Source organism: Aptenodytes patagonicus, chromosome 19 (assembly GCF_965638725.1).
Source record: "Aptenodytes patagonicus chromosome 19, bAptPat1.pri.cur, whole genome shotgun sequence".
Taxonomy (NCBI): domain Eukaryota; kingdom Metazoa; phylum Chordata; class Aves; order Sphenisciformes; family Spheniscidae; genus Aptenodytes; species Aptenodytes patagonicus.
In genome coordinates this window covers 1,446,487-1,467,193 of record NC_134967.1, presented here as the reverse complement: position 1 = coordinate 1,467,193, position 20,707 = coordinate 1,446,487, and the positions used below count along the sequence as shown (strand labels likewise).

At 43.7% G+C, this 20,707-nt stretch overlaps 1 protein-coding gene across 9 annotated transcripts in view; it reads right to left on the bottom strand.

Moving 5' to 3' along the window:
• EIF4G3 (eukaryotic translation initiation factor 4 gamma 3) overlaps positions 1–20,707 on the bottom strand; it is a 151,765-nt gene that overhangs the window by 101,806 nt on the left and 29,252 nt on the right. For 6 of the 9 annotated variants that reach the window (XM_076356323.1, XM_076356324.1, XM_076356328.1 and 3 more), the window contains exons 1-2: positions 11,131–11,244; positions 6,076–6,151 (exon numbers count right to left, since the gene is read on the bottom strand). The gene's annotated coding sequence lies outside the window, so the exon portion shown is untranslated. Of the gene's footprint in view, positions 1–6,075; positions 6,152–8,845; positions 8,861–11,130; positions 11,245–20,707 lie in introns of those variants that run through there. The other 3 variants (XM_076356315.1, XM_076356316.1, XM_076356327.1) reach the window with 2 other exon arrangements.

Below are 20,707 nucleotides of genomic sequence, written 5' to 3'. Positions count from 1 at the left end.
ATAACGTGCAATTTCTCGAGGCTTGGAAACGGTCCAGAATCGTTCGCCATGGGAAGATTTACAGCACCCTTGTGCTCATCAGAGAAAAGGGTGGGTCAAGTCAGAGAACCTCATCCTCTGTCCCCAACTGGATCCTTCCCTTCCCCAGGGGGGAATCATCTCTTTTTTTTTTTTGGCTGATCTAGATTGGCAGGTGTGCGCGCACAGCCTCAGTCGGCTGAATCGAAACCAGCGTTACAGAGAGCATCATAAAACTTTCTACGTACCATTCCCAAGAAAATCAAAGTCTCTTACATGACTCCTAAGACAGACCTGAAAGATTTGTCATGTCAATTGTGCAGTAGCCGGTGTTTAGAAGTGACTATGTATCATGATGGATACAAAAAAATGCAGTTAGGGGAGGGAGAAGGAAGCAAAGGCAACACAAAATACAAAGAAATCATTCCTATAAACAGCCCCGTCGGTAGGTTGAGTGCGTACTCATCACCAAGATGTCTCCTTGAATGTTGCTTCTTGTGGAGAAAAAGAGGTTATTTTGCAATAGCTGTGGTACTTCAAACACTGCCAGCTTTTATCTCCCTACACTTACAAGTGCACACACTATTCCAACTAAGGCCAGAGCCATCCAAAAATCCTCTGATCTCCAACAGCACCCAAGTCCACACAGAGGTTTGGCAAGGGGGACGGGGGACACTAATAATATCCCAGGTTAGTGTAAGCATTCAACAGTCCTCTTCAGAAATTAAAACATCCAAATAACCTAAGTTGGAGGTTAATTAAAGACTGCAAGGAATGCTGTTCTGAACTGGGTATGAAATCTGGAAGCCAAACCGAAAGGAAAGCTGTGCAGCTTCGTGAATGATGGTCCACGGGACGCCCCTGTGCAATGCAGCAGCGAAGTGGCAGATACATTACAGACACAGGGCTGGACCTACTAAAATTTGCTTGAAAGCCTAATTAAGGCAACAGAACGATCGTAAAAATCATACCATCTTGATACTTTGGCAACAACACACACATCTGATGGGAGTCTACCACTGACCTGTAGGACTTCCTACTATTAGCCAAGCCTAGCGCACCGGACCCACAAGAGAGATCAGCTGCCCTTCCAGCACAAGCAAAGGTACAGAGTGCCTTTCACGCCAGCTACAGCAACGTAGGTACTTCTACACCTTCCTCTTGGCTCCTACAACAAATTACTTTCAAATCTGTATCTTACATTTCAGTTTATTTGTATGTTAGCAGGTGATAAAAGAAGACAAACTTGCTGAATTTGTGTGTCTATTCACTAATTTTAAAAAAATCAACCAGGGAGAGACTCTACTAGCTCATCACTCGTGTTACGGGATATCTGCCCTCATAGTGCCTGAGGTTTGGTTTTCTGTTTATTAAATGGGATTCTGCAGAGCATAAACTTGGTCTGTGATTACTATGGAAGCAAATATCCTTCTTAAATCTAGAGATTAAATTATTCTCCTAAAAATGGATACACAAAATTATATACTAATTTGCTAGGGCATCACTTTCTTTTTTCCTTAACTGAGTAGCAAGAGGCTAACTTTAGTTTTCCAGATGCCTTAAGCCTGTGTTTTAAAGGAAATAATGAAACAAACATGAAATAAAACTCAGGCTGGAATTCTCTCTCTTCCTTTTGAGCTTAAGTATTTTGGTTTTAGCATCTTTCACAAGTTTTGGATTATTCTTCCCCCTCCGAGTACCTAATTTCAGATACATGGTTGTGTCCATGAAACATTCAGGTTAGATCAGAATGGATTGGGCATGCCACAAAAATCCCTCGATTACGGGGACAATAGTTTATCATTAAGAACGGCTCTTTTCCTAAACAAATTTGGGGAATTAAAAAAAAAAAAAAGGGTTCAGACTTGGACAGAACCTCTTTCCTTCCAGCATTCAGTTTATGTGCTCAGGCTGGTGCAAACAGCTTCAAAGCCGCGCTGCCAGCACCCGAGGAACTGAGCATCCCTCTTGCACACTTTGCAGCCTCCATCGCAGCCGGGCAGGGGAACGAGTCGGCCTCCTGACCCAGATCCTTCCTTTAAGCACAGGGTGGCTGGAGCAGCTAATCCCCCCTAATCTCTTTTCTACAGGATTCTCTTCATCGCAGGAAGATCCCTTTAAAGGACACAAAGGCGAATCACAGTACCTCTGCTGGGTGTGAAATTAATCGGGGGGCCACCAACGGGCACCCTGTTGCAGAAAAGCCACCAAATGAACACCCAAAGAAGCAAACGATGGAGTCAAGCCTCAGTCACTGAAAATTTGGGGCAAGTAGTTCTTCAACACCTCACCTTCACATTACCTTCTTTACCACCAGCTGGCACCGAGTTGGGTAACCTGACACGAGGTGGCATCTACTCCAAAGAGATGCAGTAAGATTGCAATTAATACAGAAAATTTAGATCAGCGTTGGATCTAGCCATGCTACAGAAACTCTGCTCAAGGCTACACCCAACCAATTTACATGCACTTCTCTCCAAATAGGTACATCAAATTAACACTCGTTTCTAATCAGTTCACATCCAGGAGTCACTGTTGTTCCGTAGCTTATAAAAGTTTATCCCAAAGTATTTTTGGTCCAAGCTTCAGCGCTTGAGGTCACAACATGTTACTGAGGCAGTTATGAACCTCCACTGTAATCTGCCAAAAAAGGTTATTTGTGTGAGAACTGGATGTACATTAACACAGTTGTTCTCTCTGATTCCCAACTCATGCCTCATGCTGAATTTGAAGAGCACATCTGCTTCTGATCATTACTCCATATTCATTTTGTTTTCAATAGAAATCAGCCCCTGTTACTCTGGGTGCAGGCACACACGATGGCCTGTGATATTTAAGGTCACCTTTGGTGCAGTTCCCTTTCTGTTAGAAGTCAATGTCTTTCCCCCAAACTCCAAGCCAAAGAGCTTCTTTGAATATTTTTCTTTGAAATATTTTACAACAGAAACAAAAGTTCATTCTTCTTCCATCCCCCTTTCCAGATTCCACAGGTTTGGGATCTTACAGCATATGTAAAAGTAGCTGCATTAATTTCTTGCAGTATAAAGAATTGGGAAACACTACGCAAGAAGCTGCTTACAGGACAGAACCCAAATCTTTATGTCCAAAAGTAGCTCTTATGATACGGCATTCTCCATTATTGATGAGGGGAAATTATTACAAGATTATTTCATTGAAATGTGTATGATTTGCTTTAAAACAATTCTACCGCTGGATTTATTTTAAAAAAACCAAACCAACCAACCCTACCAAATATCAGTATTTTCTACAGTATACTATATAAAATAAATTAAGATGACAGATGGTTAGGGGGGGTTGTTCTTAATACCAGTATGATTTCATTGAGAAAGAGGTTCTACCAAAGTTTTGTTGGGAATTTTAAGCATATCCAAGTTCTCGGACAAACTTCATTTAATCTGACAAATCACACTGTGCTTCTTCCTCACCTCGTATCTCTGCCCTACAGGAAAATGCGTTCCTCCGATTTTACTTCAGGGGAAGTGAAAGTTGGGGCTCACAGTGAAAGCCACATGATTTTCCATTCCCATTTTTGGCAAGCAGCACGTAGTTCAGGAAAAAAAAGAGCTCAGGAATGTGCAACTGAGGTCCTGATAATACATGTGAAAAGGCATGGAAAGGGCAACCGAATTATTTTTCATCTTTATCTAAGTAAAAAGAGTGGTTTCATCTGTGGGTTGCCTGCATCTCAAACGATTTGTCCTCCCACCCCATGCATGACATACTGTAACCTACAGGGAAAACACCAAGGCAGCTCAGAGTCACTGCGCGGTGGTATCAGACCACAGACCTCTTCCTAAACCAGCTGTCCTCTGCCAAAATACACGTATTTGAAAACTGTGGTGCGTAATCCACATGGAAAACCACGTACAATGACTGAGCAAATAAAATGTGGAAGTAAAAAATCAGTTCCTGGGTGCCGAAGATGGTGCTGTTTTCCATACCTCTGTACTACATGACTTTTGTAAAATCTAGACAAACTCTATATATCATAAACTACAAAATGACCTATTTGTTGCAAACCCAGACCTTAAATACACGACGCTGCTACTTGTGTAATAAACCGCAGAGACCTATGATGAATGAATTTGTCAAGGACCTCCGATCACGTGCCTCTTCCATCCTAATTAATTTTTTCTAGGACTTACTCTAAATTTGCAATCTGCCAAGGGCTTCAAATAGAAGCTCAAAAGGAACCTAGCTGAGAAAATTCTCTCCTCTCCCTAAAAGATGGAATTTTCTTTCAAACTTGTGTTTTCTTAAAGCCTGGAACCGAGGTACTCCCAGCACTGGCTTCTATTCCTGTAACATATCAAGGAGTGATATTTTGCCACACTGAAAAGCTATTATAGGTCATTCTTCACAGTTACTTTTATATTTTACATTAATTTAAATTTTTACAGTCATATTTTCCCACAGGCATCTGAATTATGTCTTTGGAGGAGAGGATTGAAAAAAACCCCTTCTTTTTCCCCAAAAAGGAATTCAGATATTTTCAAAGTGGTTTTTAAGTGTTGTATGGGGTACATAAAGGATAATATGAACGGAATTTTATTATAACTGTTTGTATGTTTATGTTCCTTTGCTTTTGCTTTTTCGCATACAAACATATGTATATACACACATACGTATGTATATGATATTGAGGACAGAGCTAGCAAAAAAAACCAAAACAAAACAAAAAAAAAAACCAAACTAAAAACCAGTCCGCAGCTCAAGTCTGTCGACCCGCTGCTGTGAAAGCCACAAACCTTGAAATCTTAAACTCTCGTCAGAGTTGTACCCCAACCTTCCCGACTCACCTGGACGGAAATCCAGTGCTGGCTGGCCACCAGACCATCCACGGTCAAGCCTGAGTCTTCCTGCTACTACAACTACTACCCGAGTCTCTGCCTTTCTTGGACCAACGGGCACTGGACAGCACTTCTGCACTTAATCCTGCGCAAAGCTCGGCTTTGCATCTCTTGAAAACAGTCTCCCTGGTAGAAGAGGCAATCATAAAACTCTTCTCTACAGCCCAAAAAAGGAAGGGGCCAAAGATGCTCCAGACCCAGACTCCGCACGTGGAGGAGATGGAGCTGATAACCCCTTTGCCAGTTATTCATGCAAACAGGGGGAAGGAGAAAACCTTGTACAGCAGCTTATGTTTTTCTATAAGCAGCTTATGTTACTGCATAAAATACAGTGAATTTCTCCCGTCTACAGCTTTTCTTTCTGTTTTCCAAATAATTAAAAGAGCAGCTTAAAAGCTTTTTTTTTTGGCATTAAAAATATTTGCACTATCCCACCAGAAAAGCAATATATTACTTTCCCAAGGCTGTGCTGATTTAGCAAAGCTTATAAATAACACTGGGCTTCCAGCTATTACCATTTGAAAAAAAGAAATGAATAAAAGGAAAACGCTATCATATGTTCACAAATAAACGTCGCTACGTTTCTAAGCTAAATTTCCTCGATAATCAGGCTTTATAAACAAACATGTAGGACAGTGAGCCAAAAGCACCTTTCCCAAATATTCAATCTACCATCAAAACATTTCTTCCTCTGGGTAATGCAATGTTTCACGTGAAAAACAAACTTCCTTGATTGTTTTTTCTGATAAGAAACTATTAGAAATGTGCAGCCACTAATACACTCCAACAAGCCAGTCTTCAAGATGCAGGAGGCAGGAAAGAGATGGAGCCACCAGACTGAAAATATGGCCAGTAACATTTTCACTCAGGTGAAACTCTGTTAGGAAAGCCCACTCTCATACCTGCTAAATAAAACTATAGACACTTACATAAAAAGGTACGGACCCAAAAGTCCCCAAGGTTTCTTCCTTTCCTACTCACGTGCAACAAAAAGGGTCTTCATCCAGCATCATTTATTTTAGGAGGCAAAAAAAAGTTGCATTTTTTTAATTGTATGTTTTTTAAATTGTATGCTTTTTAAATGTGTTGTTTTTAAAAAAAAAAAACCTATACAATTTCCTTATGCTTGGAAAGCGCGCTCCTTTCAAAAGCAACACGACCGCAGCGGCACCAGCCAGATACTCACAGTGCTGTACACAGCGGAGACGGTCGGAGTGAAGATCCGATCCTCGAGGGGCTGCTGAACAGGACCTCGGGGGATTCTGCAATACAGCAAGTTAAGGAAAGCAACGTCGAAGGGTGGGTCGTGTTTTGGGTGATGCACACAGCCAACGTGTCGTCCATCAATGCAGCCGGTCACCTCGCACGCTCAGGCAGACACACAAACACCTCTGAGGCACTCACATGCAACCAGGCAGCTACGATCCTTCAAGGTTTTCCAAAAGAGGAGCAAAGCGTGGCTTCAAAAGGCAGATGTCACCGACGAATATGGCAAGAGAAACCGAAAGCAAACAAATCGCCGAACAATCTACAAAACCTTCGTCCTGTCAAGAGAATCCCCCACCTCTTTTTTTATTTATTTTTTTTTTTAAAGAGCAAGAGAAAAAAAACCAAAACCCACAAGCCCTTCGCATTCAGCGAGACAAACCCTGCTGATCAGCAGGGCATTTTCTGACAAAGGCAGTGCCTGTTTTGCTAACCACGCAGGAACCATGTTATAATTGTTTCCTTGTTTGCCTCTCTTCAACCAGCAACTCCTTTCCTCATCCACCCACCAAAATCGCTTCTAAAAGGGGCTGTCAGATAGATTTTAAAGTTTTTATGATCTGCTGCAGGGTTATTTAGAGGCAAATTGCAATAGTTTTCTTAAATTGGAAAGGTATTGTGGGAATCCGGGGGGTGGGGGTGGGGAAAAAGACTTTATGCAACAAACAAATAAGCTAGAATCCATTTTACTTGCGGAATAAAAAAAGGGAATGCAGGTATTTAAAAGAAAAAAGCTTCCTGACTTAGCTAACACCTTGTGGCTTTAGGTCCAGCATATGTCTACTCAACACCCGACACCCACTGTCATAAAAAGCCATGCTTAACTAGCTGAAAAATTTTCCACTAAATGCCATATTCAGATTTCACCTTTTTGCTGTTTACACTTTATACGTCAAAGCCTCTTAGAAAATGAGAGCAGCCTGATTAAGTTTCTTGCACACAAGCCAGCAACACAGACCTCATGTGTTAACATGATGGCGGATGCTTACAAAAAAACATAAAATCATGAAAACACTTCTTGGGTTTTGTTCAAATGAGAAAAAACCACACTCGTAAGTTAAATTTTCAAGCTAACCTAGGTTCAGTCTTGCAAGAGTCCTCCCTTTGCGCTACAAGTCTGAGCTCCAGGGAAATGCTACTGCCCAAACCTTTGCAGGGACCAACATCACAGCAGCAGGAGAGACTCTGCCAGCGCTGAGAAGACGCGATAGTGATCCAAGCTCCACAATCCCACCAGTTCCCCTTCCTTAAAACATACAAAATTTTAAGGTTGAAGCAAGGACTGTTCAGACGCGACCTGCTCTGCATCTGTCGACCGTTTGCAGCACTCCCCAGCCGGATCTCCTCCTCTGAGACCAGTGTAAGGCAGAGCAGGAACAAATTTACACTATCACACTATTTTGATACCGAACACATCACTAAAAAGGCCCACCCTCACCAAGCAGGCTGAGAAATTGTTCTAGAATCTTCCAATTTTGTTATGTATTTGCTGTTTGAATGCCAGACATGATAAAAACCCTGTATTATAGGATTACGCACGGAAAAGACTGCCCCTGACCTTCACAACACCTTTGCATGCAAGTAATGTCCCCATTAAAGCCTGGCAGGTGTAAAACAGGACGCCTACGACCAGATTCAGATTGAGAGAACCGAGATGAGGATCTGGCACCGCTGGTTCCCAAGACGGTGCTCACTCAGCCTACATCTCCCCCCCCACCACTTTTAAATGAGTGCAAGAATTTATTTTCAGGGTCTAAGGCTTGTCCTCAATTTGCAGACTTGCCAGCTCACGCATAAGTGGTATCGCTTGATAAAATAAAGGGGTTTTTAACAACAAAAATAGATGTAAAATCCTGACTTCAGCAAAGCAACGGGAAGATTTGCCACAGACTTCAACGGAGCTGAGGCGCTGATCCTAGCCTTCATCCCGAGGATCTTACATTCATTCCTGAGTTTCGGAAAACACCGACAGAAAGCCAAAATTTGGGAGAGGAGGATTAGAAACACACTGCAAGACAGAATGACAACTCACAAATTTTCTGCACGCCACTGCCATAGCACCCTACCCTCGCACCCATAACCATCTTCTGATAAAGAAGGATAGGGCAGAGGCACAGTTTTAAGCTGCCACCCTTTTGTCACAGCTGAGATTTCCAATCTCGAGGCAGTTTTGACAATTAATTGAAGCAATCGCTGCTTCAAAAGGGATCGTTCCCGAGTTTGGAAAAAACTGTTTCATCCTTGAGAAGGTTGGGATTTATTTTCCTATTTTAGAACTTATATAAGCCAGGAGAAAATAATCTTCTTTGAGCAGAGTAACCTCTCTTTTTACACCCAGGAAGAGCTGCCTAAAGGAATGAGCAGGTTAGATAGATTTTCAGAGTTTGGGGTTGCCGTTTTAAGATCACTTCTGGAAAGCAATGATTCCCATCAGATTAAAAAGAAACCTTTTAAGTCCTTTTTGCCAAAGGACGCGAGACTGATAGGGACAAAAATGCCTTAAATTCCAGTAAGCCTTAATGAGATATAAAGGTTGGAGAAAGCAATTATTTCCAACATCTAACTTCTGGCATCTATAGACTGACTCTCTGCAAAGAGCTGGACTGGTGGAAAGGTTGCCGCTTCCCTGCAAGCCTCCTGGAACTTGTTTCTGCCCCCCTGGTAGAGGTGACTACCCTCCTTCTCCTTACATCCGCCAAAGGAGTCCATCCTGGGGTTAACAGTTGCTGTTATTTCAGGAGAAGCAAGCCAGGGTGACCGCAAAAGTTCATCAGCAGACTCTTGCTAACGAGGCTCTTTTTCCTCGGAGTGGGTTAAGAGTGACAGCACAGCAGACTCCACCATGGGACGTGAATGGGTCACGGCAGGCAGGTGGGAAGCGAAACCTCATCCAGCAGCATCGTCTCATCCACGTCCACGGTAAACCATCCTCCAGGCACTCATCTTCTTCCACTGCGTAGATATTTCAGTACCAGAGAGCTGCACAACCCGAGATGCAATGCAAACTGCACGAATGTTGCCCTCCCGCTGCCCCCACCACACGCAGTAAAGTTTAAGGGTTAAAGTATAACCCAGCCTGGCTCTATTGCAGCGCTTAATTAACCACAGCGCAAAGAAAACGGGGATATGCTGAATAATTCAGGCAGCTCTTTCATGTTACTATCCTGGCATGCTTAGATCCAGTTCAGGAGGATCCTGTGCCCTCCCTCCTCCTCCTATATTCTTGCCACCCACACCACCCTCTTCAGCTGCACCGATTCAACTATTTGTGCAACCATGCTCTGAAATGATCCAGGAGGGTGGGAAAGGGGGTGGGGGGGGTAGAAAAGCAAAGGTAAACCCAAACCTCACACCGTTTTCAGAGATCCTTCCATTACCGCAGGGAGAGAAGACGAGGCGGGCGACAAAGCAGAAGAGCAGGAGCAAGGGGAACCTCTTCAATCACATCTGCAACCGGCAGGTTAGTGAAGTGGAACGACAGTCTCCACTTTCCACACTTGTGTCAGGCTGAAAGACTCTTTACTGCTCTCCCTCCTCCATCAGCATCACGCCAAAATTCAGGAGAAGGGTGGCAGCCAGCGGGTAGCACTGACTCTGGATTCTCTTCATTGCTGTTTAGGGCTCATTAACTCATGAAAAATATATATATATTTTTTTTTTTTTTTTAAAATCCACGTGAGATACTTCTGGCAGATTAAACAGATGCAATGGGAGTTCCACCTAGTCCCCATCTGGCCACAGCAATGATTACAAGCTGGGCAATTTCAGGAGCTATTAAAGACCCAGTGGGAGAAGGAAGGGAAAGAGAGTAATGCCGGTTGGAAACGAAACAGAATTTTTCTTGAAACCAAAAGTCTCCCTAAAAGGAGGAGGATATCTTTTAATTAGACAGCCATAGCCACGCGTTGAGGAGAGGGAGAATATGCAACTTCTCTGTAAAATGATTAAAGAAAAAAAATCCAGACCAGAGCTGCCCGTCAGCGGGAGCATTCAGAGGCACTGACAAATGCAGAGTTAAATAAAAGTCAGGAGGAATTTCTTGCCAAAATCTCCCCCTTGTATCACATTTGTCTGCTTGTTCTAATCATGCTACAAAACTGAAATACTGCAAGATTTTCATGTGCTTTGTGAACAACCTGAAAACACGCAGTAAAATAAGCTCTTACAGCAAGAATTTGCACAGGTTTTTCTGCTCTGTTCCTGCTTCCAAGATTGGAGGGGGGAAGAAAACACACTATTACATTTTCTTCCAAAATGGATTCGTTTTCCCCTCAAACACTGCTTCTCACCTAAGCTTATTTTCAGCAACTAGCAACCATTTTATCCTGAGCATGCACTGACGGCCTCTTTCTTCACTTCCAGCTGACGGTAACGAGTAAGCACCTTCTCACATGAATAAAAATATCTGCAGGTACCCAAGGGTGCGTATGCAAGCACGTTACACAAAAAGCATTCCAGAACTAATGATTTTTATCCCTGCACAGAAACGGAGCGAGTCTCCTACCAGCTATCCCTGGGGTTATATAATCCCGATGCGTGTCCCCGCTTGTACTGAAATTGTGTATTAAACGACTGAAAAAATACAAGATAAAACCATCAAGCAAGATTACAGGAGGGCAAGAAACCACATCAAATTCAAGCACTTCTTTCAGCTTTTTGGTGCAAGGAATTGTTAAAAACCCTCCGAGCAGGGAGATATTTGATGGCAGAGAGCTGTTAAAAGAGCGTGTTTCTCCTCTGCAGCCTCTTCTCTATTTAACAAGCAATTAAAATGCAGGAGGTGAACATCCTAATGACAGAAGCACCTAATTTAGCAGGTTCGGAAACCACAAAGGCTCGCTTAAAAGGTTAAAAGGGAAAAGCTATGCCAGTCACAGCAGCTTGCTGAAACTTCCCCAGCATCACCCCATCCTTTGCAGCTCCGCCGTCCTCCGCTCGCCGGGCGAAGCCTTTTGTTCGGCGCGCTTGATCCTACCTGGCAGCAAGCTCCCGGAGAGCTTCATTAGCGAGCCGGCTCAGGCGTCGGGTCTTCTCCCCCTGTCCGCCGGCGGCAAAGCCCACGGCCGCATCCGTGCCATCCGGGGATGACTTCTTAGCTCCTGCCTGCCTCTCACCCTCGCAAGCAAAGCTCTCACAGCGCGCTTGTGGTCTTAAAGAGGTAGTGCAATGGGGGTCTTAGCAATACCTTGGTGGGGTTTTGTGCCAAGCGCTTCCACGCTGCAGAAATCCCTCTGCTTCCTGAATTTTTCTGCTGTGTACACGGCGGAGAAGGGACAGGAGGTAGCATCATGCTTCTCTTAGCAAGTTTATATAGGATAAAAATCAAACCAGGCTTACAAAAGAAAGCATAAGGTAAAAAGAAACCCACCTACAGCACGTTGTGTTTTAGAAATCTGCACTGCAATATATTAAGAGCTTGGAAAGCTTCAATGCTCCCTATTGGAAGGAGAATTACATCGCAGCACAAACTCCTCAGCAAGAAATTTTGCAACTTGTTTCCCTCAGCTTTCCGCTTGCTACCCCCAAACGCAGCAACGCGCACCACCACAAACCCGTTTATTTAGCAAGTACTTCGTGAATCAATTTTCCCTTCAAAATAAATTCCTCTTTTGACAGGCCATGTTTCAGAAGCCAGGGGAAGGAAAGCTGGTAAAACAAACTACAGCCTTTAAAAAACACCAAAAAACCAAAAACACAAGCAAAAAAAACCCAAAACCAAACTCCACCAAGTGACATGTCACATGGGAAAATAAATATCTAAGATCAAAACAGTGCCATCCACTCTCTCCATGCTGAGATACTTACTACAACCAAACAAACTTCATCCAAGGGAAAAAAAAAAAGTCAAGTTACAAAGCAAACAACTCCAAACTTAGGAAAAGGCAGGATTAATGTAGCCCGTGCGACCATAATTCAATCCCCCTGTGTACACACAGAATCAAGCCCTTAATTACAGAGGCACATGCTGGTTTTCCCCGGTGTCCCTGTTGTCTCCACTTTTTCAACTGTCTTACAGGAATCTAGCACTTTATACCCTTCACAGCTGAGCAGGTCTTGCTAAGAAGAGATGAGAGATAATTAATATTACAAAAATCAAGACCAACAAAATTCAAGGACTTTGGAAAATGTTTAAAGGCTTAAGAAGAACCTAACAAAACGCCAGCCTGCTGCTCAGCCCTCTCTAACCCTTCCACTGCCTATATCCAACGGCCTATCCCAGCCCCAGCAACTGCACGCCGCCCAGACATGTAACTTCTCCCATCCTTGCAGAGATCTCGTTTCATTTTAGGGTGGGTTTGGTTGGGTTTTTTGGGGGTTTTTTTGCTAGCGGATTCCTCACAAGGGGGCCATGCCTTTCGGTCGAACCTCAAAGGAATGAGCTGGCCCTCTGTATTAAAACAGTGGGTTTATATTAGTTTTCTTAGATGGATGCAACTGGTCTTGCGCAACACGATGAGATGTCAAAATAAAGTATGATTCAGAGCCCTGACTGTATCACAGGTCAAAACCGAATGGGGGATTGTTGTTTCAATGTTTAGTGTTTACTGTTATTATAGCAGGGGAAAAAATAAATACAACTTTTTGCTGGCATGAGCACTCAGAAATAGGGTCAAAGGCAAGAGCTGCAGGTGAAGAATTCCTTAAAAGGCCGCATCAGCTTTACCCCAATACTTAATTCTGATATTAAGGACATATTTCTGGCTAGTCAAATGTTTTAAAAATAAAGGAACACAATAAAAGGTGTTTGTAAAGTGGCAAAAATGGGGTTTATGGTTTAAAATTACCAAGCTATGTAATAGAGCAGTGCATCATCATGCCTCTATTCCTGTACGCAAAGCATACCTCCAAGATTCACCACCTTCTGTAATGACTTATAGCCAGAAGGATCTTACGGCAAAAGCCATTATTAAGCTTGTTTCAAGATTTTATGGCCTAATATAAAGGCCCTTACTGCAACACGTATAGTCAGTGTTCACAACCAAACTGCCATTTGTCAAACGTATAAATTTTAAGTGGATCAATGAAGTGTTTGTGTAAACTACCTTTTTAATCCTTTGTGTTATTTTGTGTATTAAACGGTAACACCGAATTCTCTTTAAGGTCTTATTTATGGCCTATTTTATACTTGTAACAAATGCCTTAAATAAGGTATTTATCTTTTGCTTTTGTACCAGAAATGCACCCACATAAATATCACTGATGTTTCACACAGTCTCACTGGCTCCTTTATGAACTGCAATTGCCTCGTTCGAAATTACCGACTGCAGGCCTCTCTCCTTGCTCCCCGTTTGAACTATTTGATGATAACTGACAGCGATAAGGCTTGTCCATCCCTTCTGCCATTTAAGTGCTGCTCATTAACGTATCATCTCCCAAGCTTTGTCCAGATCCAAATGTTACAAGCAGTGAGGCTTTCGCTACTTATCCCAGCTTATGCCATACTCTAAACAAATACTCTCCCCATAATAAAACTTTTCTCGGAATTCATCTTAAGCTTTTTACCTCATTACCTATCATTAATCCAGTACTAGCTTTCAAATAATCCCAAACACTTCCTTTCCCTTCTGTCTGCCACATAATGTCACCCGATCTGTGCTTGCACTGAACTGAATAGGAACAGGGCAGCAGCGAGAGCTTTCAAAAGAAAAGGGGCACACAAATCCCGATGAACCTCAATGGCTGTCGGAAGACAAGCTTTCCAAGGCTCCTCTGAAGATTGCAGCTTGAAAGGAAAACGTGACCTTCAAATGCTTACTGAAAAGCGCGATTTCCCTCTCCTTCCCCCAGCATCGCCGCTGCTGGGATCCAGCATCCTCCAGCTATTCAGATTTCTCCTCCTTTCCCTTCATGAGCGAGTCCCGACACGTTTCGGAGGCGCTCTGATGAACGCTGCTCTGTATCTGCGGATGCTGGCGTTCGCATTTACATGTCCGACTGCATCGCTGAACTTCAGGGTGGCACACTATACCTGACGCATAACCTAGCACTTCTTTCTGACTAAACGTGCTAAAGCAGCACTGCAGCAGCCACATTCAAAGTGCACGTTCTATTTATACCCGAGCACATCTCCAAATCCTCCAACTTACACGCTTTTTTTAAATACCCATTCCACAAAATACCTATTTCCAAAGTCTTTCTTCCTACATACATCCACTCTGCAACATGTTTTTGCTCCTCACTCACCTTCCTGACGTGCAGGTAACGTACTGTGCTGCATTTTTTTGCATTAGCAATGCCTTCACAACCCATTTAATACTAAGGCAGGAACTTGAGATACTACTTCCCATCTGGCTAATCATTGATGATGATAAATTAAGATTCAGGCCTTTCGTCAATCTATGATGCATACCAGACATCATCACTGTGTAATACAACACTTTGCTACTTATCACCATTTCCTTTTAGTCTTTGGTCCACAAGCTAAACAGGAACGCCAAAGTAAGGCTGGGGGTTAGAGGGGAAGGTAACAACAGGAAAAAAAACCCTCTTTGTTGCAAATTGACTGTATTTCCAGCATCTCATTCATTCCTTAATGCTTTCAAATAAAAATCAGCAATATTAAGAGCACCAGCTGTAGGCAGCTGCAATAGTTACACCTGCAGACAAGCACCTAATTATCTAGAGCTCATTACTTTCAGGCTCAGTTTTGCATCTCTAAATTAAAAAGAACTGGAGACAGCTCACCAGCACGTAAATCATCCCCAGACCTCGCCTCACCCTGATGCATTTCATTCAGCCTGCAAGCCATTGGGAGTGAGTTATCAGGGGAGCTGTCAGCCAACATACCAGATCAGTGCAAATGCGACAAAAACCCAATCAATTATTTTGCCCAATACAAATGCGTTTCTAAGGGCAACCTGATTTTGTTACTTCGTCTCTGTCTTCTTCAGCTGCAACCCAAGCATCAGTGCAAATCATCTATTTTCAGCTTAGGCCCGGAAAGGTTGTTTGAGGTGGAAGAAACTGTGTCCAAATGCTGCTAATCCTGCTGGGATTTTCCTTGAAGCGTGGTGTTTGTGGATGGGAGGGACAGGTCTGGAAGTGATGGACTGAATTATTTCTGTAACTGGGAACTTTGTCCTATGTGTATTTTTAACCACAGCATCTCCAAGAAGTGGGTTTTCAAAGCACAGCCTGAATAAGGTTAAATCCAGGTTTGGACCAAGCTGCAAAATATTAGTAATTAAAAAAAAACAACCTGCCACAAAGGCACCCCGGATCATGTCTGTGCCAGCTCAGGTAACAGGTAACGCAAGGTGAACAATGTGCCAGGAAAACATCTCTTGCTCAGCTACAGAAAACTTCTCACTAGCTGACTTGTTTTAGCTTAATAGTCCACTTTCCTCCATGAAACACCAGCCACTTCCATATTTTTTAAATTCACATTTTATTCTTACACTATAGGGACTCTTCTGAGAGATAGAAGAGTCAATAGATTTCATCAGCTCCCTTCAGCTGGAAAGTCATGGTATTACCTCTCCAGAGAGGCAATGGCATCATGGGGAATATGCCAATGTAGCCTTAAAATTCCATTTCATTTTAGAAAGGTTATTTATGAATGCATTTGGCCACGTTAATTAAAACTCCCATTGTGCTGCAGAAAACAGGCTACGCTCAGGAACTCAAAACAGCCCCATTAGTCTTTAACAGTCCTACCCTGCTCAACCACCGCTCCTACTGCTCAGAGTGATTTCTCACAGTCCTCTAGCCACAACCCAGTCAAGGGACCTTATAAAGAGCCCGAAATACTAAGGTGGGGGAAAAGGCTCAACAGGGTGAGCCTTGGTGAGAAGCACTAAAACTGGCTGAGCTCTGAAGGGTCTGCCGTAAGTCACAGAGGACCATCGTGGGCCAATATCCCAAGGAGAGATGCCAGATGAAGCCTGCACTCCAAAATACACCAAATCAATCATAAGCAGAGATGTGTTACGCCAGCACTGCGCACACCCAGTCAGCTTTGAACAGCTTGGCCTCAAAAACAAAGCCGAAAAGTCCCGAGCAGGGCGATGCCAGAAAGTTGGGCTCATGCCATGCGATACTGGGCTAACTATCTCTTAATATTACGTGAAATTGCTACAGATCTTATCTGCTGGGGGTGTGGGGCTGTGCTGCTCTAATCAATTATTAAGCTTTCCTTTGCTTTCTGCTCAAGTATAGACAGCAAGGCGTGGGAACAATGGGTTGAGGTGTTGCTGCTCTTTACATCTGTATATTAAAGGCAAGTCTGGATTTTTGTTTGTCATCTTAAGAAGACCTACATCAAGACATCATTTCCTTATTTCTTAAAACACGTACACACTCATCAATACATGTAGTCCTAGCAGTCAGACTGTATTTGTAAGCATCCTACAATGTGTACATGCACCTTTATAGATGATTCATACGTATACAAAAACAGGGGGAAGAGAGCCCGCATCTCCCCGGTGCTGGTTCGGCAGGAGCTGCATGCCCCCAGCCACCATCCATACGCTGAGAATAAATCACATCAAATGTGACCTGGGTAAGGTGTACGTCACCCTGCTACCAAAAATGGAGCCACAGGCTTGGGGAACCCATTTCCAGCTGTCTAGGAAGCCAGGCAACTGCAAAAGGTCTGTGGGTCAAGAAATCACCGCAGTTACCAGAAGAATACCAAGACAAGGATGAGTAAGGAAATCAGCTTTTAAATTGTGCTCTCCCTACAACGCAGCAGTTCCGTGCTTGAACTCTCAATACTTGCTTCCTCACGCTCAGTTCCTCCTCTCAGACTTTTTGTTTCACCTTTTAAAAATCCAAATCCAGCGCTAGGTTCCTTCCAGGGGAGGAACCGATTAGGAAAACAACTCAGGTGACTGGATGCTCTCAGAGCTATTCCTAGCCCGTTCCTAAGCCGAAAGAGAGGACAGGCAAGACGCTGCTCTCAAGGCTCCTTGAGGCGAAGGAAGTCACAGATAGCATCTACAAGAAGCCAGGTGGCATCAAAGGAAAATTACTGTCATGAACATGTAATCCAAATAGCAGGCGCCTGCAGGCAGAAGGACACAATATGAGGAGATCTAGTATTAAGTCGTCACCTGGCAGCGGTGCTGCCAAAGAAGCGGTCCTGGCCTCTCACAGCCACTTGCCCCATGCCAGTGCGAGTCCATTCACCGCTGTTTGGTCAACCAGACCGGGGAGCAGATTTGGATTAAAATGAACCTTTTCTTCCAAACTTTGTTCGCCACCTAGCCACGCCAACAACTATATCGGCCTAAAGGATAGGACCAAGCAGGAACAGAGAGATGGGGAGGTTGCACCATAAAATACTCTTGCTATAGTTTCCCTAAGCGCATCCCTGGCATATGACATAAGCTGCAGGGATATATTAACCCCAGAGGCAGCTGCTGAGGCTGACCTAAACATAACATAGTGAACCTAAACATTATTACAACTTTAAACCGCTGCATAAAATGTTCTTTCCAGATGTTTGGTGGTTTTTCTTGCACTCCCAAATGAGAATGCAAGCAGATCCCCCCCTAAGAAACCATTTTCCTGTAAGAGATGGTAATAGTCTAAACCTTCAGTAACTGAATTCACAGCATGACAGCCACCAGAGTTTTACAAATCATACAAGCCTTGGAAGATTCATTCAAAGGGTGGAAGTTTGACGGGGCTGGGAAAGGAGGAGCAGGTACACACACTAAGGAAATGAAGCATTGCTGCGTTACACCATACGTAATGCTCTAACTTGAGTTGACTTTACTGAGGCATCACCCGAAATGAAGATGCTCTAGATATTTTGGATGCAGCTCATGTTGCATAGCTGGCGGAGACAGGGCACTGAACTGGGAAGCAATAGTTTTGACTCCAGCTGTGCTGCAGAGCTGCGAGATGATTGCAGGTAAGACAGCCAAGATCATCATGTGGGTTGGGAAGTCTTTTCTTTGGGTTGAAGATGCTGTTCCCCACTGTCCTGGTTTCAGCTGGGATAGAGTTAATTTCCTTCCTAGTAGCTGGTACAGTGCTGTGTTTTGGATTTAGGATGAGAATAATGTTAATAACACACTGATGTTTTAGTTGTTGCTAAATAGTGCTTACACTACTCAAGGACTTTTCAGCTTCCCATGCTCTACCGACTGAGCAGGCTGGAGGTGCACAAGAAGCTGGGAGGGGGCACAGCCAGGACAGCTGACCCCAACTGGCCAAAGGGACATTCCATACCATGGGACATCATGCTCAGTACATAAACTGGGGGAAAGCTGGCCGGGGGGGCCGCTGCTCGGGGAGTGGCTGGGCATCGGTCAGCGGGTGGTGAGCAATTGCATTGTGCATCACTTGCTTTGTATATTATTATTATTATTTTATTTTATTTCAATTATTAAACTGTTTTTATCTCAACCCATGAGTTTTTCTCACTTCTGCTCTTCCAATTCTCTCCCCCATCCCACCGGGGAGGGGGGGAGTGAGCAAGCGGCTGCGTGGTGCTCAGTTGCCAACTGAGGTTAAACCATGACACCCATGCCCATGCGCATCTCTTCTAGTAGCGCAACCCCATTTCAAAAGCATCAGCTCACTCGGCTTAAAACATGAGGGATGAAAAGACCTCAGTAAGATAAAGGTAGTAACTAATAGCTTGAGGTTTTCTCCTTCTCAATTACAGAAAAGCCATCCTTCGTTTGCACTCATCACCCTAGGAGGCCGTCCCTGCTAACTGGCAGACTTGAACACACCATCAATTAACAATCTGGAAGCTACAAATACAGATATAAAATGTAAAAATCACCAAAACTGGGTAAGTAATAGGCTTTTTGTTGACCAGAGACAGTGGTTTTTCTCAAAAAATTATTCTTGTAGTTTGGCAGCATCTGCTAAACCACCTTCTGTGCTCCAAGATGATCCAAACATCTGCACATTCTCACAAAAGCAGCAGGTCTCCTACCCCCAGTGCTGGAGGGTCAGCAGTTCATGGATTAGCTACTCTGGACACTAATATAACCCAAGAACTTGATTCAAGCAGGAGAAGCCTTCATGATTTCTGATCAAGAGGCTCTCCCAGACATTCTCACACTCCGAAATAATTAGCATTTTAGTGGCAGTTCACAAGCCTAAACAGCTCAGCTACTTCTTTTAATTAGAAGATTTTATGCGGCCATTACACCCCTGCTCTTCCTCACAATGAGACACAGCTCTGAAGTTCCCCTGTCACCCAAACACTTATTTTTGTGGCCCTGACAAAAATAAAACCACCTTTAGTGTCAGCCAGCAGGCTGCCTACCTCTAGAACAAGAGAGCTCACCTTGCTTAATGCAGCCCTTCCAATATAAAAAAAAATCTCATCTGTCTGTTCAAGTAAAATATCAGCTTCTGTAGCAGCAAAATTTATTGTGCAAGTGACTGAAGTTAGCGGCTCTTGCTATTTTACATGGCTTTTACAATGCACATCTCACATTTCCACTGTGCAAAGGACAATCCTGGATCAGAACCAGAAACAGCAGGGAAAAAGCTCAAGTCCTACGTCCAGCAATTCCTCCATCAGTTCATGTCTGAGTGGACAGGTAGGGGAAAGAAACAGAGACTTCAAAGGTGCTGGAGCTTGCAGTTTCAAAAATGATTTACCCCTTACACTCCACCTCCCCTGGAGTGTCACTTAGAAACCTTCTGGTAGCACTGTTAATTAAAGGGGCAAAAGGGAATAATTCCAGGTCACAGAGTAGACCCAGCGTCCCTGGGAAAAGGGAAAAAAACCAAAAGCCTTGTTCCCCGAGGGCATGGTGCTTCCCTCACCCCTGCCACAAGCACCAGGCTGTTACGGGTCAGGTTTCATAGGATCCCTAAACCAACGCAGCTGCTAAATGGTGGCAAGCCACCCCAAGACACCCACATGTTTCTGCCACCTCCCTTCAGTAAGGACTAACGATCACGAGACTCTTTGGTGACCCAGCTCAGTCTGGTGATTCAACAGAAAACTATTTTTTTTTTTCTCGGCTAGATGAAGTTTTTGGTCAATTCTGTGAGCTGATTTAAATCACCAAATACTCACATGATCATTACATCCCAGACGAGGGAGCTAGCATGAAGACACAGCCCAGTGACAGCAGATCCACCCTTTCAGCTGCAGCTCACAGGTACATCTCCTTTAATCCTAACGTGAAACTACATCCATCAAAGCACCTGCCTTCACCAGAGACATCCAAAAATCGACATTGTGAAACAGAAGTCAGTGCCTTTCTCAGCTGAGACGGAATACTCCATCTTGCTCGGTGGCTTTTCCTCTTTTGCATTCGAGTAGAGGAACTGGGTATGGCATGAAGTTCAGCTGCGTACACACCATGCTCTTTAATGCTTCCTCATCTGTTTCCACACCTCTGCCAAACTGCTGCAGCCTATGTCGGAGCCAGGCATAACGGCCCCGAGGGGCCAAAATGAATTTTTGCAAGCTATGAGAAAGAAAGAAAGCAAAACAATGGGCATGTTCACACCGGCTGAAGTCACAGGTAGCTCTGTGATCCTCTAAGATTATTTTTGTCCTTCATGCAAGATAGCAGGGAGGTAAATCTTAGTAGGACGCAGCTTATTCCTGAGAGGGATGGAGT